Consider the following 22633-nt stretch of genomic DNA (forward strand, 5'->3'; position numbering starts at 1 on the left):
CATTACTTACCGCGAGAGATTCTCAAAGGATAAAAGCATAATCACACACCAAAAGCCAAAGGCTCCTTTGGTTCGGGTTTTGAAAGCACTGGAGAGAGAGCCCAGTGATACTCCTCCAAGGGACCGAAGAACTTTAGAACGAACTTGAGAGAGGTCACACTTGGTCAGAACCGTGTGAGGAAGGGGGAAGTCATACGATGATGGTGCAGTAGAAGCTTTTCTGAATTTTATGAATAAGAAGAGTATGTACATTAAGATTCATCATTTGCAGAGGTCAGAAAATTACAGCGCCGCCCCTCTTTCTGTAAATAAAATGTCACTGGAACACAGCCACACCTATTCATTTATGTTTCTGACAGCTTTCTCTTTACAGTAGCAGTGTTGAGCAGTTGTGACAGAAACATTACAGGTCACAGAGCCTAAAATATTTACTATAATCTGAGCCTTTACAGAAAAAAAAATGCCAACCCCTAATTTATAGCTTGGCCAATTCAGGTGATAGCATGTGAGTTTCTTACCACAATTTAAAAATATTTCCCATACAAGCTTCGCATGGGTGGATATAAATTGAACTCCATGCCTCTTTTGTTCATACCAGAAAATATCAGTGGAAGATTCACACACAAATCCCAGTGAATCATAAAAACATACTAATAAGAAACCAAAGCTGATAAATTAAAATGCTTCCTAGAAATAAAAAACTGCACCAAAGCAAAATTACGCAAAAGTGAAAAAGAGAGATGCGTATACCCAAAACAGGGTAAGTGAAGGTTGCGTTGTTATGGAATAACATTATTGTTACAGGTAAGTGAACTCTTATTTTATGTTATTTTATTACTTGATGTGGTGAAGAGGATGTTAGAATTCTGGGTTCATTGTTGTTATGTAGTAAATATTGAACAAAAGCCATGAGAATGAAAAATTACTAGAATTCCCTGCCTAGTTTATGGCAGGTATATAAACTGTTGCACTTCGATTTGTGCAAGCTGCAGAGATTTTAATTTCGGCTCCAAATGGATATGTCAGAAGCAAAAGTGAAATCTAACTCTTTGAAGAATGCTGCCCCACAGCCTTTGTGAAAACCCTTCCTCAGAAATGCTGTTATCGTGGCATTTCTTAGGTAGCAGGGGCCTCCATTAGTCAAGCCTGGCAATTAAATGTATTTTAGAAGCAAACAAGTAGCACCCTCTGCTGGTAAAATTTTAAACCAACCACTCTAACACACTTGGGTACCGTATATTACTTCGGCAGAAAATATAAAGTTAAAAGACCCTTCTGGAGTTCACCTGGTCTATCTTGGGCCTCCAGGCAGGATAAAAAAACAACCTCACCACCCAACCAAAACATTTGTTTGAGTTAATTTGCTGTCAGAAGTATTTTGAGAACTGTAGCCTGAGGTATGTTTATTTAGCCCCAAATGTGACCCATAACATAAAGTTATATAACTGAAATAGGGGGAATGAATTATTTTTTAAAAATGGGTGTACTTCAGATATTGGAAATGGTACAGAAAAATTTACAAGGGAAGATAAATTAAGGATGAAAAGGCATCAACTCTAAACTTTTAAACTGGAGCACATCAAAAGGAACAGTCTGTACATTCCATTTTATTACTGCAGAGAGCTCAGGAGCCCTCATTATGCACTGATCCAAGCAGCAGGAAAGGAGGAATTTATTTCTCAGCTCTTGGCAGAAGGTCCTTTTGTTTTGTTAACAAGACCCATGGAGCTTTTTTGTGGTGGTAGGCATTTAGATTGTTCAAATTCCACAATATAGTTTTGAACTCAAAGCCAACTACTGTAGCTCTTGACATTAAAGCAATTCTTGATGGGTTTAGACAGGCACAACTTAGATCTGGGTTCAGGCAAATTGCCCTCTCACTGCAGGCTAGTCCTTGACCTTTGGCTGCCCAGAAACACCTAGCCACCTGGCTGTGGAGGGTGCCCATTGCTTGCTGTTCACCTGTCGTGTGAAGGTGGTTGGCAGGAGGAGAGCTGAGAGGCAACAGGGTAGGGTAGTCGGCAGGAAGGTTCTACCACATGTCCGACTTGGACTGGGTCCCAAGATGGAGCTTGAGCAATAAAATGTTTTCATGAAGACTGCAGACATTCAGAGGCAGGAAACAACTACCTACCAAATTTTATGACATGGTGGGGCTCTCAAATGGATATTTAAAAGCTGTGATTTATAAGGTCCATTTTACCTTGTTATTGCACATAGTGTATGAAGGAAAGTGGATTATTTCTTAAGTCACTATTTGACTGTGAAATTTAACAAAATTCAAGCTAATGCTCTCAGAGCATTAATCTGTTCTAATGGAGTTCTTGTGCATTCACAGTTTCTTAAAATTTCCCGTTCTACTTTTAAAAATGAAGTGAAAAGTCCTTTGGGCTTGCCCAAACTTAAGCTTCCTTTCTCCACTACACACTATAATGAACATTCTCTTCATAAAAAAACAAACAAAAAACCCAAACCTGTTGCCTTCGAGTCAATTCCAACTCAGTGAATTCGAACTGCCGATCTTTTGGTTAGGAGCCGTAGCTCTTAACCACTGCGCCACCAGGGCTTCACTCTCTTCATAACAATAGTGATTATTAATTTATGATCATAATGACCTGGCATGAGAAACATGCCAGAAGATGATTTGAACAAAGAAGATTCAGGAATAAAGTCCCCATGAACAATGTTCTTTCAATACAAGGTTGTATTCTTCCATCTCTACTTAGGCTATTAGTTACAGAAGAAGAAGGTTGAGAATAAGATACGCTAATTTGGGAAACAAGGCCTCTCTACCCCCAACATTTTAATCAAATGCTTTTTATTCCCAAGAGAAGTGGACAATGAGATATGCTACTGAAAACTCTTTTTATCCAAGTAGAATTGATGGCTTTCCTTCTCCACTGAAATAAATGGGGTTATCTTTTCAGCAATCTACTTTGGGCTCATGCCAGCATGTGGCTTAGAATTTCCCGTAGTGCAGGCACAAATATTTTCTCCACAGGCAGCTAGTCACAGGACATTTCTCACGAGATTCAGGGAGATGTGAGAATGCAACAGGAGTAAGTACACTGGGGAATACGAGCCACTGGCTCATGTGTGTTGTTTGCTGCAGACCATCACGTAACACTTGCTCAGGCTGATGCGGTAAACATGGACCAGGCTGACCTAATGGCTAGGTGGATGAAATAGTATCCAGTTCATAATGCAGGTTGTCTTCTATGATCATATGGACCATTTTTATCTCACAGTCAGGGTTTAATCTCTACTCAGGTCCAGTAGCAAACCGTGAACTGCCTCTCAAAAGGAGAGTAGTAATACTGTGAAGAGACTACACTATTGCTCAGGTGATTTCCTGACGAGGGAGGATCCATCTGATATGCCTCAGACATTTTGGGCACCATTGGATCAGCTAGACCATAATTTCCAAGTGAAACAGCCCGTTGAAAGTGGAAGCCTTTTGAATCACGTGGTAAATGGATTGAATGAGTACACATAAATGTTGAATATGCTGCCTACAAAAGTCAGAATGGCCCACTGAGCATTTTAACCAGTATTAGTGAAACAAGGTTTTTTTTTTTTTTTTGGAATTTACCAAACCAGTGTTGTCATTGCTGCCAGATCACTAGTCCCTTAGAAACTTTCTTGAAGCTCGAGATCCCATATTTTCATAAGGTTTTTTTTTTTTTTTTCCTCACACCTTCCTATGTGCCTATGCCTTAACATAGCATTGAAGTCACCAGCTACAGCTTACTTTCCAGGTCTTATCAGCCTGATGTCCTGAGCGAGGGTGAGAAGGTTAAGGTCTATGGAAAGATCCAGAGGGCTGGCTCAAACCTGATGTAAGATGAAGATGAGAAGAGAAAGGAGGTGGGTCTTCTTTGGCTGTCAAGCAAGGCTTAGTGTGGGATGTAGTTTGAGGGTACTCCTAGGCTTCCATATTCTCCCCCATATCCAATACCCCATTATTTCCTCATGAGTGCTGTCATTTTCACATAAGAGACCTGGTGAGGCTAGGAATTCAACAGACATTACTCAGGAACCCACAGAATTTAAATTTAGTGCTTGGTTTTGGCAAACATTTTTTGTAGACGCTTCTCATGGCCAGAGAAAGTCCCTGGGTCCATGCCTTCAGCTAAAATATAGAGACTTAAGCTTGTCATCTCTTCTTTAAGCTGTCCAGTCCCATTAGCAGCAGCCACCTCACCTTAGTATCTCTAAATTTTTTATGCCATTCACATTATTCAGTATCAGTGACAGTTTGATCCTTTAAATCCTTCCTTTCAATGGCCACTTCTTTATAGTTGGCCACAGAAGAAAAATTATTATTTGTTACAGCTGACAGATTCCCGTTCCTGAGCTCTAACTGAATTTTTATTATCTTTAGCCTTACTTAGTGCAGATAACTAACACCAATTCCCTGAGTGACTGTCTTCTGATACGAATGTCTGTACTAGTCTGGGTTCATCATTGCCAACAATAGAGATTAACTATGCTTAACTTAAATAAAAATGGGATTTGTTGGGAAGATAAGAAATACTTGATAGAATTGATGAAAAAAAGTTAGAGAATTAATTTAGAAATAGAAGGAAATAAGACAGCGCAACAGCTGACAACAGAGTAAAGTCATGCCCTTGCATCTGCCTAGTTAGAACACATGGGCCTTCTGGGCCTCTAGAGACTAGACATTCACCATTACACTCAGGACTTAACTCTGTAGTCACTATTGACCTGAAAGCCTCTAACTTTCCCTGCACCTTGAAAGTCCTCCGTTGAGATTTAAATAGCTGTATGGAAGCGTCCAAGACATGTAAACTTTTTTTTTTTAGTTTACATGTCCTTGCTGTAACTGTGAAGGGCAAGGCAGAGGAATAGCCGCCTCTAGGCTAGCTTCTGTAATGTCTGGGGAGTCCTTGACTCTGCTCTGATTTATTTTGGGAAATACCCCTCCAAAAATAGTATAAAGGGTTTTAGATGCTGGGTAAGCAAAAATATAAAAAATATCCACTGCGGTGTGAGAGGAAGAAGGGGGAGGGAAAGACAAAACCATATTTATTATGTGCCTGGCACACTTATGAATACTAGTGTACTTGTAGTGTTTCTACGGAGTTCATTCACCTTATAAATCAGAAGTGCAGAGAGAATGCAACTCCTTTATTTTGTCTGTAGCAACTATTGGTTGTGTCCACTCTCTAGTCCAACCTCTTCAAGTCTCTGTGGTATGTTCAGTTAATCTTGAGTGGAAATGCTCAAACTTTCATAGAGCCTCACTCTCACCTACTTCTCTCCCTAAGATCTTGACTAAGTATGGATGGGAAAGAGGTGAGTTTTTATATGATCGCATGGCCTTGGTGGGGTTGAGGGGACAGGAGGGACTCTGGCCTTGTGCCATTCCTTGGTGTGTGCTGGCTGACATCTACTGTGCTCTGACATGATGTTTTTGCCCACCTTGGGCATGGGTACCCAGTGGTACATTATGCGACTAGTGACCTGTGATATATCATTTTGTCTTGGCAGTGTTCCCAGGGAGCCTTGTCCATTTCCCTCTTGTTGCCTTGGTCTCCTCTCAGCTGTCATGACTCCAGATCTTGAGTCTATGCACTGGCCTCTTTCCAATCACTGACCGAGAAGTTTACACCCATCCCATGCCACATGGTCCCTTTATCCACCACAGCAGACTCTATGGTATACTGCCTCTTACTTCAATGTCCATGCCTCAGAGAATATGAGGCTTACCAGTTCTTCTCTCTGTCTTATCATGCCAACCCCCAGTGAGGCTTGGATGCCTTGTGGTGAATGACATCTGTTGCATAATGGCCTCTTCCCAGAATATCAAACAAGGGGTATGGTTCAAGGGCCCCTGTGCTCATTTCTCTTTTCATTTTATCTAACACTCTACTCCTCCCAATACTATGTCCCAGAACATGGAAATTCAGACATATTTGAACATTTTTTTCTTCTTCTTCTTTCCCCAGATATTCCTTTTCTTGCCACTGTCTAGAAATAAACTCTTGTATTTCATTTCTCCCATGTCATGTTTTCATTCTACAATGGAGTTTCAAGTCCCCACTGTCCTGGACAAAAGGGTTAATCTTTACAGTTGTTGATATTCTAAACATTAAGGAAAAGGAATTTGGAATATCCTTTCTCCCTCAACTAAACCTAGTTCTAAACCTACTGGTAGGCTGCAGAATTCAATTCTGTAAGAAGGGAGATGAAACAGCCTTTCTGTTTTCATCCTTCTATATCAAACTCTAACCTCTCCACCAGAAAATGGATACCCTACGTATACACTGGAGTGAAGATCATTGTTTTCAGAAAGACAAATATAAACGCGCATCAACAATTATCAAATACAACCCCTTACACACCAAAATGAAGAGGATGTGGTTTCTGCCCATCCCTCTTAATCAATGCTAGAGCCAAAGAATACCACGACTAAAGACTATTACAGGGCATAACAGACCTTTCATTCCCTGGAGAATAATAATTGATATTTTGGTTAACTAAAAAGTATATAAAGGTTTCACTTCCAGCATAGCAACATGAAGAGCTTCATGGATCCACTCCCCAAGGAATCTGGTAAAAATTATTTAGAAAAATCAACTATTTAAAATATATGGAAATATCCTAAGGGCATAGAGCAAACAAAGACGCATTTATTTAAGAAAACCTACGATAACCTTGTAAGAACAGCAAGAGTCTGTAATGTTTGACCTCTCTCTCCCTACTCCCAGCTCAACAAGAAGGAAACTTCATTTCAGATGGGTGCAGCCAAGACCATAGGGCTCCCTCCTCTACCCAGCATTTAGTCAAATAGCTACAGTATCTTTCCAGGAGGGGCAGACTCTCAGCATTTCTCATTCTGTCCCCAGCTACTTGTCGCAGAGGTTAGTTCTGAGAGACTATGGCCAAGAGGTAGGTGCGTCCTTCTTATGCCCAGCCCCTGCTTATGGAATGGGGGCCCTACCTTGGGCACAGCATGTTTAGAAAACTGGGGCCCCAATCTTCCTCACCCTAGCTAGCTTGTTTGAAAAGAGGAGATTCCATGCCAGGAGAGACAAGCTGAGAAAACCAGAAGCTACAGCCCACCCCGCCCCCCCGCCAGGTTCTAAAGCAGGAGTGTCTCTTAGAGAGAAGTGTGTCATTGTCCTCACCTCCAGCTCAGAGATTTTTCCCCGGGGGTGGAGGGGAGGGGGCGGGCCATAAAGTAGAGAGTTTTTAATCTCTTCCCAAAGGAACTGACTCCATTTGCAACAGTGTGGAGAAGTTCAAGTCTAAGGATGCTCTCAAAACAACTGAGATTGTGGTGAAGAGCAATTAAGAGGAGACTTGTAGATACATTAGAGATAAGCTAAGCCCTTGATAGTTTATTAGAGAGAGCCAGGGGAACAGCTAAGAAGAGCTCTCCTGGCTCAGAGACCTCAAAAACTATACCTGTAATAAACCAAAACAAACCCATTGCCGTTGAGCTGATTCTGACTCATAGCAACCCTATAGAACAGAGTAGAACTGCCCCATAGGGTTTCCAAGGAGCACCTAGTAGATTCAAACTGCTGACCTTTTGGTTAGCAGCCGTAGCTCTTAACCAGTACACCACCAGCATTTCCATACCTGTAAAAGGAGCTTAAATTCATTATGCTGAGTGAAATTAGTCAGATGCAAAAGGACAAATATTGTATAAGACCACTATTATAAGATCTTGAGAAATAGTTTAAACTGAGAAGAACACATTCTTTTGTGGTTATGAGGAGGGGGGAGGGAGGAAGGGTGGGAGAGGGTTATTTACTGATTAGATGGTAGATAAGAACTACTTTAGGTGAAGGGAAGGACAACACTCAATACAGGGAAGGTCAGCTCAACTGGACTGGACCAAAAGCAAAGAAGTTTCCTGAATAAACTGAATGCTTCAAAGGTCAGCGGAGCAAAGACAGGGGTTTGGGGACTATGGCTTCAGGGGACATCTAAGTCAATTGGCAAAATAAATTCTGTTAAGAAAACACTCTGCATCCCACTTTGGAGTGTGGTGTCTGGGATCTTAAATGCTAACAAGCGGCCATCTAAGATGCATCAATTGGCCTCAACTCACCTGGATCAAAGGAGAATGAAGAACACCAAGGTCACAAGATGATTATGAGCCCAAGAGACAGAAAGGGCCACGTGAACTAGAGACTTACATCCTCCTGAGACCAGAAGAACTAGATGGTGCCCAGCCACAACCAATGACTGCCCTGACAGGGAGCACAACAGAGAACCCCTGAGGGAGCAGAAGAACAGTGGGATGCAGACCCCAAATTCTCATAAAAAGACCAGACTTAATGGTCTGACTGAGACTAGAAGAATCCCCGTGGTCATGGTCCTCAAACCTTCTGTTGACCCAGGACAAGAACCATTCCCGAAGACAACTCATCAGACATGGAAGGGACTGGACAATGGGTTGGAGAGAGATGCCGATGAGGAGGGAGCTACTTGCATCAGGTGGACACTTGAGACTGTGTTGGCATCTCCTGTCTAGAGGGGAGATGGGAGGGTAGAGAGGGTTAGAAACTGGCAAAACAGTCACAAAAGGAGAGACTGGAAGGAGAGAGCAGGCTGATTCATTAGGGGGAGAGTAAATGGGAATATGTAGTAAGGTGTATATAAGTTTATATGTAAGAGACTGACTTGATTTGTAAACTTTCACTTAAGGCACAATAAAAATTATTTTAAAAAAAAGGAGCCTAAATTTATTTAAATCAATCTGTCAAGAAATTTATGCCCCATGGCATTGTCAAAAACAATAGAGCAGTCAGCTAGCAATTAGTGGAACCTAACCATTGGGTGGTACCCTGGTGACACAGTAGTTAAGAGCTTAGCTACTAACCAAAAGCTTGGCAGTTTGACTCTTCCAGTCACTCCTTAGAAACCCAATGAGGCAGCTCTACTCTGTCCTATAGAATCTCCATGAGTTGGAATCAACTTGACAGTAATGGGTTTTGGTTTTTTAACTGTTGGGTGTGGTCAGGGAAAAAGACAGTTAAAGAGAGAGCTGCCAAAACTACTGTCATCCCAAAGTGACTGTGCACATGTTCAGGCCTGTACCCTCCAAAGAGCAACATCAGAGGCTTCATACCATGAGGGGCAGGGGAGAGAAATAGACTTCACTAAAATAATCCAGCCAGTCACTAAACAAATAGGCAAGCAAATTGCATGCAGTAATTACTGCAAGGGAGACATGCAGTACCCAGATTACTACAATATATTATCTAAAATGTCCAGTTTCCAACAAAAAATTATGAGACATGCAAAGAAACAGGAGAGTCTGACCCCTACACAAGAACAAAGCAGGCAATAGAAATTGCCTGTGAGAGTGACCAGATGTCAGATTTAACAAAGATTTCAAAGTAGCCATTATAAATATGTTCAAAGAACTAAATAAACCATGACTAAAGAAGTAAAGTATGATGACAATGTCTCATCAGTTAGAATATCAATAAAGAGCTACAAATTATAACAGAGATCCAAATGGAAAGAAATTATGGAGCTGAAAAGTACAACCACTGAAATGAAAAACTCAAGAAGGGCTCAACAGTATGTTTGAACTGACAAAAGAAAGAATTAGCAAATTTGAAGGTAGATAAATAGAGATCATGCGCTCTGAAAAACAGAGGGAGAAAAGAATGAAGAAAAATGAACAGAGCCTCAGAGAAATGTAGAAGACCATTAAGTAAACCAACATACATGCAGTGGGAGTACCAGAAGGAGAGAAGACAGGCAGAAAATGAGAAAAAAAAAATTAAAGAAAAAGTAATGGTTGAAAACTTCCCAAATTTGATGAAAAACTTAAATGGTTCCAAGAAGCTCAATAAACTCCAAGTATGATAAACATAAAGAGGACTAACACACAGACGCACCATAGCTAAAATGTTAAAAGTATAAAACAAAAAGGAAATCTTGAAAGCAGCAAGAGACAAGTGACTTGTCACATACAAGGGAGATCCAATAAAATTCACAGCTTACTTTGCATAAGAAGCAATGCAGGCCAGAAGGCAGTGAGAAAACATACTCAAAGTCCATAAAGAAAAACAGTCAACCAAGAATCCTATATTCAACAAAACTATCTTTCAAAAAATAAGACAAAATAAAAACCTCCCAGATAAACAACAACTATTAGAATTCATTGCTAGTGGATCAATCTTGTAAGAAATACTAAAAGACGTTCTTCAGGCTAAAAGCAAGTGATCCCAGAAAGTAATTTGAATCCGCACAAAACAGCAAAAAACAAAGACCTCTCTTAAAGGTAGTTACATAACTATGTAAGACAGAATAAGTGCTTTTTCTTTCTTCTCTTAACTGATTTAAAAAGCAATTATATAAAACAATATGTATATAATTGTATTGTTGAGCCTAAACATATAGAAACATATTTGCCAATAACAGCACAAAAGAGCAGGGTGAGAGCAAAGCTGTATTGGGTTAAGAAAATGATTCCAAATGCTGACTGAAATGCATAGGAACAAATGAAGAGAATAAAAAATGGACAGTAAGAAGGCTAATACAACAGAAACTACACATAAGTAGTTGCTCTGCTTTCTTCTCTCAGCTTCTTTACAAGACATAAAATTATATAGAGTGAGAAATTATAACCACGTATTTTTGGGTTTGTAACATGCGTGTATATAACAATAATTTCACAATAAGGGGGAAAAGGGAATAGAGGTATATAGGAGTAATGTTTTTTATCTCACTGGAATTAAGTTAGTATGAATCTGAAGCAGATTATGAGAAGTTAAGTTGTATATGGTAAACCCTGAAGCAACCACTAAGAGAATAACTAAAAAAAAAAAAGGTGAAAAATCAATGAAGAAGTTAAAATGTTCCATTTTACAGTAACGGAAGGAAGTAAAGGAAGAATAGAAGAACAAAAAGGATATGAGACATATAGAAAACAGAATTAAAATGCAGACATGAATCTGACTATTGTATATTAGTGAGCGGTGGGATGAGGATGGGATGAAACCAGAGTTGCCAGAGCTCAATCCACAGGGGTCTCCACTGTATAAGACATAAGACTGAGCAACTGTGTGTGACAGGAATGTGGTGGCAGTACAGGCAAGCAAATGAGAAACAAAAGTGACCTACAAAGAGACGTTCAAGAGTGGAACATAGTACCGGGAGAAGAGTGTAGTTTGCAGTAGAAAAGAGTATTGAGAAAGCGGTGAAACTTTAAAAACAAAGGGAGAAAATCCTGTGGTGGCTGGCAGAAAGTATGGTATGTGGCTATAGCATAATCTCAAGGACCTCTGAAGGTGGGTGATGAAAAATAAATGGCAATATGAGCTTATGCAAGATGCGAATATGTTATATCTTGAGAGTCAACTAAAATTTATTGGTAGTGACCATTAGGGTTGCTGTGCTGAGTAAGATTCTGAGGTTCTATTCCACCTCATCTCAATTAGAGATGTCTTCCATGGACATGAACCAGGAAGTACGCAAGGTTTTAATTAGCAAACGCTGGTCTAAACCATCTCAGAGAGTGAGAACCGGGGCAATGAAAACCTCAGAATTTGCATAATTTACATTTATTGCAGATACCTGTTGCCATCGAGTCAATCCCTACTCACAGTGACCCTTTAGGACAGAGTAAAACTGCCCCATAAGGATTTCCAAGGCGGTAATCTTTATTTACTTTTTTTTAATCTTTATGGAAGCAGACTGCCACATCTTTCTCCCATGGAGCAGCTAAGTACTTTAACCCTTATGACACCAGGGCTCCTTTATTATATATAGCCTAGGGAATAACTCCACTGAGTACTTTGTTATTTAATAAAATTCTCCAATATTCACTATTTTGCCAAGCTAGTTCTCTATAGTTCATAGCAACTAACATTAAACCCTTAAAAAGAAGCATTATGTTCTGGGAATGCAAATGGTTAACATACTCAGCTGCTAAATTAAAGGTTAGAGGTTGAAGTCTCCCCAGAGGCACCTTGGAAGAAAGGCCTGGAAATCTACTTCCAAAAAATCACCCATCGAAAACTCTATGAAGCACAGTTCTACTCTTAAACACACAAAAGGATAAAAGGATTCTAAAATGCTGTTCCTTAAACTAAGGAAATATATACATATATATCCCATGGTATATATCACTATTCCAAAAAAAAAGATGACCGAACAGAATGCAGAAATTATCAAACAATATCATTAATATCACACCCATGTAAAATTTTGCTGAAGGTAGGTAGAGGACTTGAAGCATTTACTGATGAAGATCAAAGACTACAGCCTTCAGTATGGATTATGCCTCAACATAAAGAAAACAAAAACCTTTATAACTAGACCAATAAGCAATGACATGATAAATGGAGAAAATATTGTTGTCAAGGATTTCATTTTACTTGGATCCACAGTCATTGCTCATGGAAGCAGCAGTCAAGAATCAAATAACCTATTATGCTGGGCAAATCTTTAAAGTGTTAAAAAGCAAGGATGTCACTTTGAGAACTAAGATGCACCTGAACCAAGCCATGGTATTTCCAGTCACCTTATATGCCTGTGAAAGCTGGACAGTGAATAAGGAAGACCAAGAAGAATTGATACCTTTGAATTATGGTGTTGGCAAAGAATATTGCATATACCATGGACTGCCTGTTATTATATTTTAATGTATTTAATATATTAATATATTTATGCCTATTCCCAAGAAAGTTGATCCCACAGAATGCACAAATTATCAAACAATATCAATATCACATGCAAGTAAAATTTTGCTGAAGATCATTCAGAAGTGGCTGCACCAATATATCAACAGGGAACTGCCAGAAATTCAAGCCAGATTCAGAAGAGGACACGGAACCAGAGATATCATTGCTAACGTCAGATGGATCTTGGCTGAAAGCAGAGAATGCTAGCAAGATGTTTACCTGTTTTCTTAAACTATGCAAAGGCATTTGACTGTATGGATCATAACAAATTATGGATAGCATTGCAAAGAATGGGAATTCTGGAACACTTAATTGTGCTCATGAGGAAACTTTACATAGATCAAGAGGCAGTCTTTCAAACAGAACAAGGGGATACTGCATGGTTTAAAGTCAGGAAAGGTGTGCATCAGGGTTGAATCCTTTCACCATACCTATTCAATCTGTATGCTGAGCAAATAATCCAAGAGGCTGGACTGTATGAAGAAGAACGGGGCATCAGGATTGGAGGAAGACTCATTAACAACCTGTGTTATGCAGACGACACAACCTTCCTTGTTGAAAGCGAAGAGGACTTGAAGCACTTACTGGTGAAGATCAAAGACCACAGCCTTCAATATGGATTACACCTCAACATAAAGAAAACAAAAATCCTCACAACTGGACCAATAAGCAATATCGTGATAAACGGAGAAAAGATTGAAGTTGTCAAGCATTTCATTTTACTTGAATCCACAATCAACACCCGTGGAAGCAGCAGTCAAGGAATCAAAAGAGGCATTGCATTGGGCAAATCTGCTGCAAAAAGACCTCTTTAAAGTGTTGAAAAGCAGTGATGTCACCTTGAAGACTAAGGTGCACCTGATACAAGCGATGGTGTTTTCAATTGCCTCCTATGCATGTGAAAGCTGAACAATGAATAAAGACCAAAGGAGAATTGACACCTTTGAATTGTAGTGTTGAAGAAGAATATTGAATATACCATGGACTGCCAAAAGAACGAACAAATCTGTCTTGGAAGCACAACCAGAATGCTCCATAGAAGCAAGGATGGTCTCACATACTTTGGACATGTTTTCAGGAGGAATCAGTCCCTGGAGAAGGACAACATCCTTGGTAAAGTAGAGCGTCAGCAGAAAAGAGGAAGACCCTCAATGAGATGGGCTAACACAGTGGCTGCAACAGCAGGCTTAAGCATAACAACAATTGGGAGGATGGTGCAGGACTGGGCAGTGTTTTGTTCTGTTGTACATAGGGTCACTATGAGTCAGAACCGACTCCATGGCACCTAACAACGACAACATGGACTGCCAGAAGAACGAACAAATCTGTCTTGGAAGAAGCACAGCCAGAATGCTCCTTAGAAACGAGGATGAGACTTTGTTTCACGTACTTTAGATATATTTTCAGTAGGGACTAGTCCCTGGAATACAACATCATGCTTGGTAGAGAAGAGAGTCAGAGAAAGAGAGGCAAACCCTCAACAAGATGGATTGACATTATGGCTACAAAGATGGGCTCAAGCATAGCAACAATCGTGAGGATGGCACGGGACTGGACAGTGTTAAGTTCCACTGTATATGGGGTCGCTATGAGTCTGATTCCACTCGACAGCACCTAACAACAACCAATTTCCCCCTCATAAAATGAATCAGGAGAGTGCTCTTGCCAAAACTGTAGTTGTTTAATAATAATGAGCTTTGGGATATGCATATTTTTCCCCAGAAAAAGAGGACAGGGAAACATACCATATTTTTAAAAGTACTTATATAGGGAGTTTGAACAGCTGTTTTCTTTGCTCTATAGTTCATGCACAGTGGTAACCTCAGCAGAGTCATCTAGCTGAACTAAATAGTGTCCCAGCCACCTTCAGGTGCTACAAACAAGCGGCAATTTTGGCTGCTGGAGGTAGTCTTGGGTGGGCTGGTGGTGATGCATCTTCTAGTAACTATTACCAGAAGTGTCAGCCTAGGTAAATTCATGTTCATCTGGTACCATTTTCTCTTATTTTGTTTTAATTTAACCCAGATCTTGAGTTCCAAATGTTATGTTGAGCATTAGTTTAGTGAGGTACGTTGAAATTTGAAGAGGTGGGAAAATTTTTTCCTTGCCACCCTTACAGAGAACACACTAAGGAAATAGAACTTCCCCCCTCCCTATTTTGGTAATCTTTGGCTTGGCATATTTGGGTAAGAAAATGAAAGGTTTGCCTACATAGTTGAAATCTCTCGCCACATTATATCATCTGAAGCCTATTTGTACATTGGGATCATTTTATTTGGTTTTGGTTAGGCATGAAAGTGTTCTGTGGTCTCCTCTTTTTTCAAGGTCTTCTGGCTTTTGGAAAATTGAGTGATTTCATCCCTGTCTGGGTTTCCTAGTGAAATCTTGTATTTTTACTTGAATTACTTGATTAGTTATGTCAGCTGCCCAAAGTGTGCCTTTTTATTAATAGCACCTTTTATCAACTCACTGGAATTAGAAACTGCAACCATGGTCTGAGGCTGGTAACATCTTGCAATAATTTATAAATATTACTTAAGGAAAAAAAAAAAAAGCACCACAATTGCTTATTCGTGAACTTTTTGGATGTGTCCCTCTATGAGAAATTGCATTTGTATTATTATTAGTTCTGACAAACTAGATTAGATCTTGGCTATTGTTAAGTGGTTCTATCTGCCCTCAAATCTGCAGAGAGACAGCATTTTTAATGAATTTAATTAAAACTGCATGCGGTTTATGGAGTTACCTCCAGCCAGTTTGTCTTTCTTCTTAACTGAATGGAGTTTTCCTGTAATGATGTTTTGTTTGAGAGATGTTTGGAACTCCTTCATAGTAGCCCCAAGGTAGTTTCTGTGGAATGACATGGTGGTGAAATATTAAAATTGAAAAAAAAAAAAACCTTTATACTTAAGTGAGTGAGTCACGTTTACACTAACTAATGTATACATAAATGTGTTAAATATGTTTGTTGACGCTGTGAGAGATGTGGATTGAATTTCAACACCAGCAATATGTTGGCAATCAGAGATTAGTAAGAAATTCAAATCGAGCTGCAGTTGGGAAGATCTGGTATGTGTATTATTTTCTTTGAAGTATCAAAAAATAAACCATTGTGGAGTTATCTCTTAAAATTCAGTTCATTTGGTCAACGAGTTTCAATGGTTACTCCACTAATAAACAGATATTCTAGATAAAGATGGTCTCAGCATCAATTTTAAACCAAATCTTGGAAGATATCAATGATAGAACTTGATCTTTTATATATATACACATATGACATCAGTTGTATTTTTTAAATATTTGTTAGGAGTGAATTGTTCAGTAAAACTATATGGCTGAGGTCAAAGAAACTCTGAATAGACTTAAATTCTGATTCTGGCATTTGCTCTTTGATGGCAATGATAAAAACATGGCCAGGATGTAACAGTCATCTTGTCCTCTCCCCCAAACCCTATATTTAGACTTATAAATGGCAAAACAATACTAAGGAATGCAATATTTTATGTCATCCCTGTTGAGTATGTAACAAGATGTATAACAATTTTGTGGAACCCGGCAGGGCCACAGTTAGGTGACTTCATAAGATTATGTAGATGAAGTGGTTTAGCAGAAGCTAGAATGCTTGAAGTAAATGTGCAGTGCAAGTGGGAAGAATTTCATGGACATGGAAGCTGACAGACAAGAGAGAGAAACTCAGATTGGAGGTGTTCGGTGAGCAAGGATAGGAGCAATGAACTTGCCACAAGAAGAGAGTTGAAATAAAAGAAAGGCATAGGATATCTGAGACTGTGATTTCCTGAGAAGAAATCAATGAAAGCAACAAAAGCAAGAACAATGAAGGGAGGTTAAAGTGATAATAGAAGTGAAAACAGCTTGCAGGCTGCATATGCAGCAATAGTCTCTGTTACTCCTCTGAACATCAGTTACTTCATCTGAAAACAAGGATCATAATAGTTACTAGTTCATAGGGTTGTAGTGAAGGTCAAGTGAGATAACACATTGCAAAATGCTTACTGCAGTACTTGGTACATTAGAACCGAAAAAAAAAACCATTGCTGTCAAGTCGATTCCGACTCATAGCGACCCTATAGGACAGAGTAAGTGCTCATAAATTTTAGTGTAACAATTACCATTTGCACGTATTCTATCTAAACATTGTGTTTGATGTTTCCATAAAAGATTCCACATATTGACTCCATTAAAAAAAAAAAAAGGTTCCTTGGGGTTCTTTCAAGTTGCTGCTGTCAATTTGACCCCGTACAGATAGTTCCTAAAAGAGCATAATGCTCAGGGCAGACATTTTTTTTTTTTTTTTAATTGTTTGGTTTTAAGAAGACTTCAGGGGATATTTTTGGTTTAAGGTTTAAAGATTATCTGAGGGCAATAGTTTCAGGGGTTCATCCAGCCTCCGTAGCTCTAGAAAGGTCTGGATTCCATGAGAATTTGTAATTCTATTCTGCATTTTCTCTATTTTGGTCAGAATTCTTCTATGGAATTCTTTGATCAAAATGTTCAGTAATGGTAACTGGGCACCATCCAGTTCTCCTGGTCTCATGGCAAATGAGGCAGTTGTCCATGGAGGCAATTAGCTACACATTCCATCTCTTCCTCCTATTCCTGGCTCTCCATCTTCTTCTGTTACTCCAGGAAAATAGAGACCAACTGGTGTGCCTTAGATGGTGCTTATAAAATTTTAAGACCCCAGGCGCTATGCAACCAACTGGGAGGTAGAACAGAAGCACTGGCCAATTAATTGGAATGTCCCATGAAACCATGACCCTAAACCTCCAAACCAAGGAACAAAATCCCATGAGAGTTTTTGCTACATGTAAGCAGCCTCAACTGCTACTCTTTTTTTTTTTTTTTTGTCATTGTTGTAAATATATCTATCACACTTTTGCCAATTCAACTTCTTACATGGTTGTACAACTTATGGACAGCTATTACAATAATTGGCTGTACAACCCTACCCTTATTCAAGGTGATTTTTCCATCACAGTTAACCCCTCTTTTCCACCTCCTCCTGCCCCTGGTGAACATTAATAAACTTTGGTCTCTATACATTTACCTTTTCTTGTCATTTTATTTAAGTGATGTCATACAATATTTGTCCTTTTGTGATTGACTTAGTTCACTCAGCCTAACGTCTTCTGGGTCCACCCATATTGTAGCATGTATCAAGACTTCTTTTCTCCTATTGGCTGAATAGTATTCCATTGTATGTATGTACCACATTTTGTATATCCATTCATCTGTTGATGGGCATTTCGGTTGTTTCCACCTTTGGGCTATTGTGTTGCAATGAACATTTGATGTACAAGCCTCTGTTTGAGTCTCCACTTTCAAGTTTTTTAGGTATATTCCTAGGAGTGGAACTGCTGGGTCATATGGTAGTTCTATTTTTAGTTTTTTTGAGGAACTGCCACACTGTTTTCCACAGTGGCTGTATTATTTTGCATTCCCATCAGCAATCAGCAGTAAGGATTCCAATTTCCCCACAGCCTTGCTAACATTTACTATTTTTTCTCTCTCTCTCTCTTTTTTTTATCTTAGCCATCCTACTGGGAGTGAAATGGTATCTCATTGTGGTTTTGATTTGCATCTCTCTGATGGCAAATGACATTGAGCATCTTTTCATGCGTTTGGTGGCCATTTGAATGTTCTCTTTGGTGAAATATCTATTCAAGTCCTTAGCCCATTTTATGATTGGGCTATTTCTGTTTTGTTAAGTTGTATATATATTTTGGTTATTAGATCCTTATTGGATATCTGGTGTCCAAAGATATTCTCCCAGTCGGTACCCTGTCTTTTCACTGTTTTGGTAAAGTTTTTTGATGAGGAAAAGTTTCTAATTTTTACAAGGTCCCATTTATTTACTTTGTCTTTTGCTGTTTATGCTTTTGTTTTTATATTCGATAATACATTGTTAAAAGCTAGGCCCAACAACATTACTCCTGCATTTTCCTCAAAGACTTTTATGGTTTTAGATTGTACATGTCAGTCCTTAATCCATTTTGAATTGGTTTTGTGTACGATGTGAGGTATGGACCTTGTTTCATTTTTCCGTATGTGGAAATCCAATTTTCCCAGCAGCATTTATTGAAGAGACTCTTCTTTCCTCATCAGGCCTTACCACCCTTGTCAAAAATCAGCTGACTATAGATGTGTGGGTTTATTTCTGGACTCTTGATACTGTTCCATTGGTTTATATGTCTATTGTTATACCAGTACCAGGTTGTTAAAACTGCAGTAGTTTTAAGTAGTGATATCTCTTTCAAAAATGTCACTGAGTGACAGGAAGAAAGATATTAAAAAGAACATTTATATTCCTTGCATGTTACTTCATCTTTTGTCTCCTAATTTTGGGAGATGAAAATATTCCTCCAAAGAAAAAATAAGCAGTCAAAGGTCAGATTAAGAATCCTAGTTTTAAGATTTTGGTAACACTAATTAATAATAGCAGGCCCCTCATGGCACAATGGTTAAGCACTTGACTGCTGATTGAAAGGTCAGTGGCTCGAACCCACCAGCCACTCCTTGGGAAAAAGATGTGGCAATCTGCGTCTGTAAACGTTACAGCTTTGGAATCCTTATGGGGCAGTTTTACTGTGTCCTATAGGGTCGCCATGAGCTGGAATCGACTCAACAGTGACTTTTTTTTTTTTTTAATTGATAATAGCAGCTACCCTTTACTGATGGTTCAGTGGTAAAATTCTCACCTTCCATGCAGGAGACCCAGATTTGATTCCTGGCCAAGTGCTCCTCATGTGCAGCCACCATTCATCGGTCGCAGGAGGCTCATGTGTTGCTGTGGTGTCAAACAGGTTTTAGTGAAGCTTCCAGACTAAGACAGACTAGGAAGAAAGGCCTAGCAACCTATGTCCAAAAACCTGTCAATGAAAATCCTATAAATCTCAATGGTCTGATACACAACAGCTCATAGGGATGATACAGGACCAGGCAGAGTTTCATTCTGTTAAGCGTGGGGTTGCTGTGAGCTGGGGCTGACTCAATGGCAGCTAACAACACTAGGCTTTTATTGAGTTCCTATTAGCTGCCAAGCACAGTGGAACATGTTATTTCATATTTCCTTTATGATCCTCATTCCTGTGACAGACAGATTGTATCTTTCCATATTTTACAAGGAAACTAAGACTCAGAGCTCACCATACTGACAAGTGGCCAAGTCAGGATTCACACCTAGGGCTTCCTGACGTTAAGCTTCTTCCCATGATGCTACTTTGCCTGAAACCAGACAGCCTCTCTCCTTTAGATGAAAACAAATGTTTTCCAAGTATTTTCAGGGTTGTTTTATTTTGACATTAGTGAATTGCCCAATCATGCTGCTTGTCTGCCTATGCAAACCCTTGCCAAGGAGGCAGAGCAAAAAGAAAAATTGAGGAAACTCTAGATAATTGAGACACAATAGGCAAAAGAGACCTGTTTCACTGGGAGAACATATGGAAGGGAACAGCAGTCATCACAAAGCACAAGTTGGAAACATGCCCATATGAGTGATGTGATTCTGTTTCCATGGTAACCAGACAGGGCAGAGAGTCAATACCCCCAATTCAATTTATTCAGTATGTATGTATTCAGTGTATATGACAAGGCAGCTTTCAACAAAGACTAATTCAAAGAGATAGCTCTGATCATGTCACCCTCTTGCCTGAAAACTTTCTGTGACTTCAGATGAGTGCAGAATGCCTTGTGAGCCTAGGAGACCCTCCAGGGTATGACTAACCTTCTCAGCCAGTCTCATCACCCACTCTTCCCTATTTAATCCCCATGTCTGATCCGGTGGTTTCCAACCCTGGCTGCATGTTACAATCATTTGAGGAGCTTTAGAAATAGTCACATACCTGGGCTTCACCCTCGGGGGGTCTGATTTAATTGGCCTGGTGGGAGTGGGGCTGTCCATGCCTGTGTAGGGTCTTAAAAGCTCCCCAGATCATTAGAATGAGTAGCCAGGATATGGAGAATCTCTGCTCTAATCAAAGCAGATTCTGCAAATGACTTCATCCTCTTGACTGTGCTTTCTGCTAAGAGTTTTCCTTTCTCCTAAAATACTTTTCCTCTCTCTTCCCCTTCACCTTCTCTGGCTAACTACACCTTTTAAATCCTGCTTGTCCTTTAAGGCCTATCTCTAATGCCCCCTCACCCCAGTGGAATGTCATATCTAACTCATTTAAACTCTTATGCTAAGTAAAGCATCTATGTCTCCTATCATCACCTCCTTTCACCCTTCCCTATGAGCAGGAATTAGGTTTTATCCATTTCTTTATACCGTAAATTCTCAATAAAAATAAGTAAATATATAGACTTCAAATGTAGAAAAAAAAATCTTTACAAAGATCCTTGGAGAAAAGAATTAATATCATCCTCCATTTCTGATGATGTCTGAATAGAGTCCAAACCTGAGCCCAAAGTCCATCCACATAGATTTCTTATTTTAGGGTCTGCAGAACCCCTGATATTGCATTTAAAATGTTGTATGAGACTAGGTAGGAGCCCTGATGACACAGTGGTTAAACGCTTGGCTGCTAACTGCAAGGCTGGCAGTTCAAACCTACCAGCTGCTCCACGCGAGAAAGACCTGGGGCCTTGGATGCCCTGTGGGGCACTTCTGCTATGTTCTGCAGGGTCGCTATGAGTCGGAATTAACTCGACGGCAACAGATTTGGTTTGGTTTTTTGATTTATGAGCCTAGATGCATTTTTCTTAGGACAGGTTCCATAAATTTTATCAGATTTTCAAAGGTAACCAGTGAATTATTAAGAGCTTCTCTGTTCTCTGGGAGAACTCTCCAAAGCTCAGCGTGCAACAAAGACAGTGACCTTAATTTGACAGATTTGCTGGTCACTAGCTTTCTTGTTCTCTCTCGCAATGTTAACACAGCTTTAGAATACCCCATCTTCTATTGACTGCATTCATGAAAATCTTATTAGTCTAAAGACCATCCAAGTATGGCATCTGTATATAGTTTCCCAGGGCTGCTGTAACAAAATATCACAAACTAGGTGACTTATAAGAACAGAAATTTTTTGTCTCACAGTTCTGGAGGCTTAGACACCCAAATCAAGGTGTCAGACATATTGATTCCTTCTGAGAGCTCTGAGGGAGAATCTGTTCTATTCCCTTCTCCTAGCTTCTTGTGGCTCCCAGCAATCCCTGGCATTCCTTGGCTAACAGTTCTGCCTCCTACAGTCTCTGTCTCCATCATCATACGAACATCTTCCCTCTGTCTCTGTATCTCTTCTTCTCTTTTGTAAAGATGCCACTCAGATTGAATAGGACCCACCCTACTCTAGTATGACCTCACATTTGCTGATGATAATGTCTTCAAAGATCCTATTTCAGACAAGGTCACCTTCACAGAAACCAGGGGTTAGGACTTCAACATATCTTTTTGAGGGACACAATTCAGCCCATAACAGTAACTGTAATTTAAAAAGATCATTAAGTATTTTTAAAGTGAAAAGTAAATCAGAATAAAGGTGCTTATGGTATTGGCTCAGAAAAGGTGTGAAATCTCAGTTTGACTAGGTGATAAAAATACAGTGGCCTTGCCATTGCCCTCCAATAACTCACAGGAAAAAAAAAAAGTGCTTGTGAATATGAGTGTGTGTGTATGTGTGTGTGTTTTGTATGACTGTTTTACCAAAGTATAATTTTTCTTAGACAAAAAATTGCCAGAGATCTGGTTGTCTGCAAAAAGAATGAAATCTGTTACAGACCACCTCTGAGTTTCTTATTTTCACTATTTGCTGCTGAAATATTTAGGACTAAAACAACAATAATCAAAACATGACTTAATAGCTGTTAGACGTAATTTTTCTATTCCTGGGCACAAAATAGCCAAAAAAGCATCTGTCTTCTCAATTGAACTGACTTGTAATTCTAGAATGTATGAGGAAAAAACTGGGAGGACCTCCACTTCAACCTGTAATTTT

At 39.5% G+C, this 22633-nt stretch overlaps 1 protein-coding gene across 4 annotated transcripts in view; it reads left to right on the forward strand.

Moving 5' to 3' along the window:
- The window catches only part of DYNC1I1 (dynein cytoplasmic 1 intermediate chain 1), a 325120-nt gene that overhangs the window by 80571 nt on the left and 221916 nt on the right, over nt 1-22633 (forward strand). The window lies entirely within an intron of this gene.

Source organism: Elephas maximus, chromosome 8, assembly GCF_024166365.1.
Source record: "Elephas maximus indicus isolate mEleMax1 chromosome 8, mEleMax1 primary haplotype, whole genome shotgun sequence".
NCBI classification, from domain to species: domain Eukaryota; kingdom Metazoa; phylum Chordata; class Mammalia; order Proboscidea; family Elephantidae; genus Elephas; species Elephas maximus.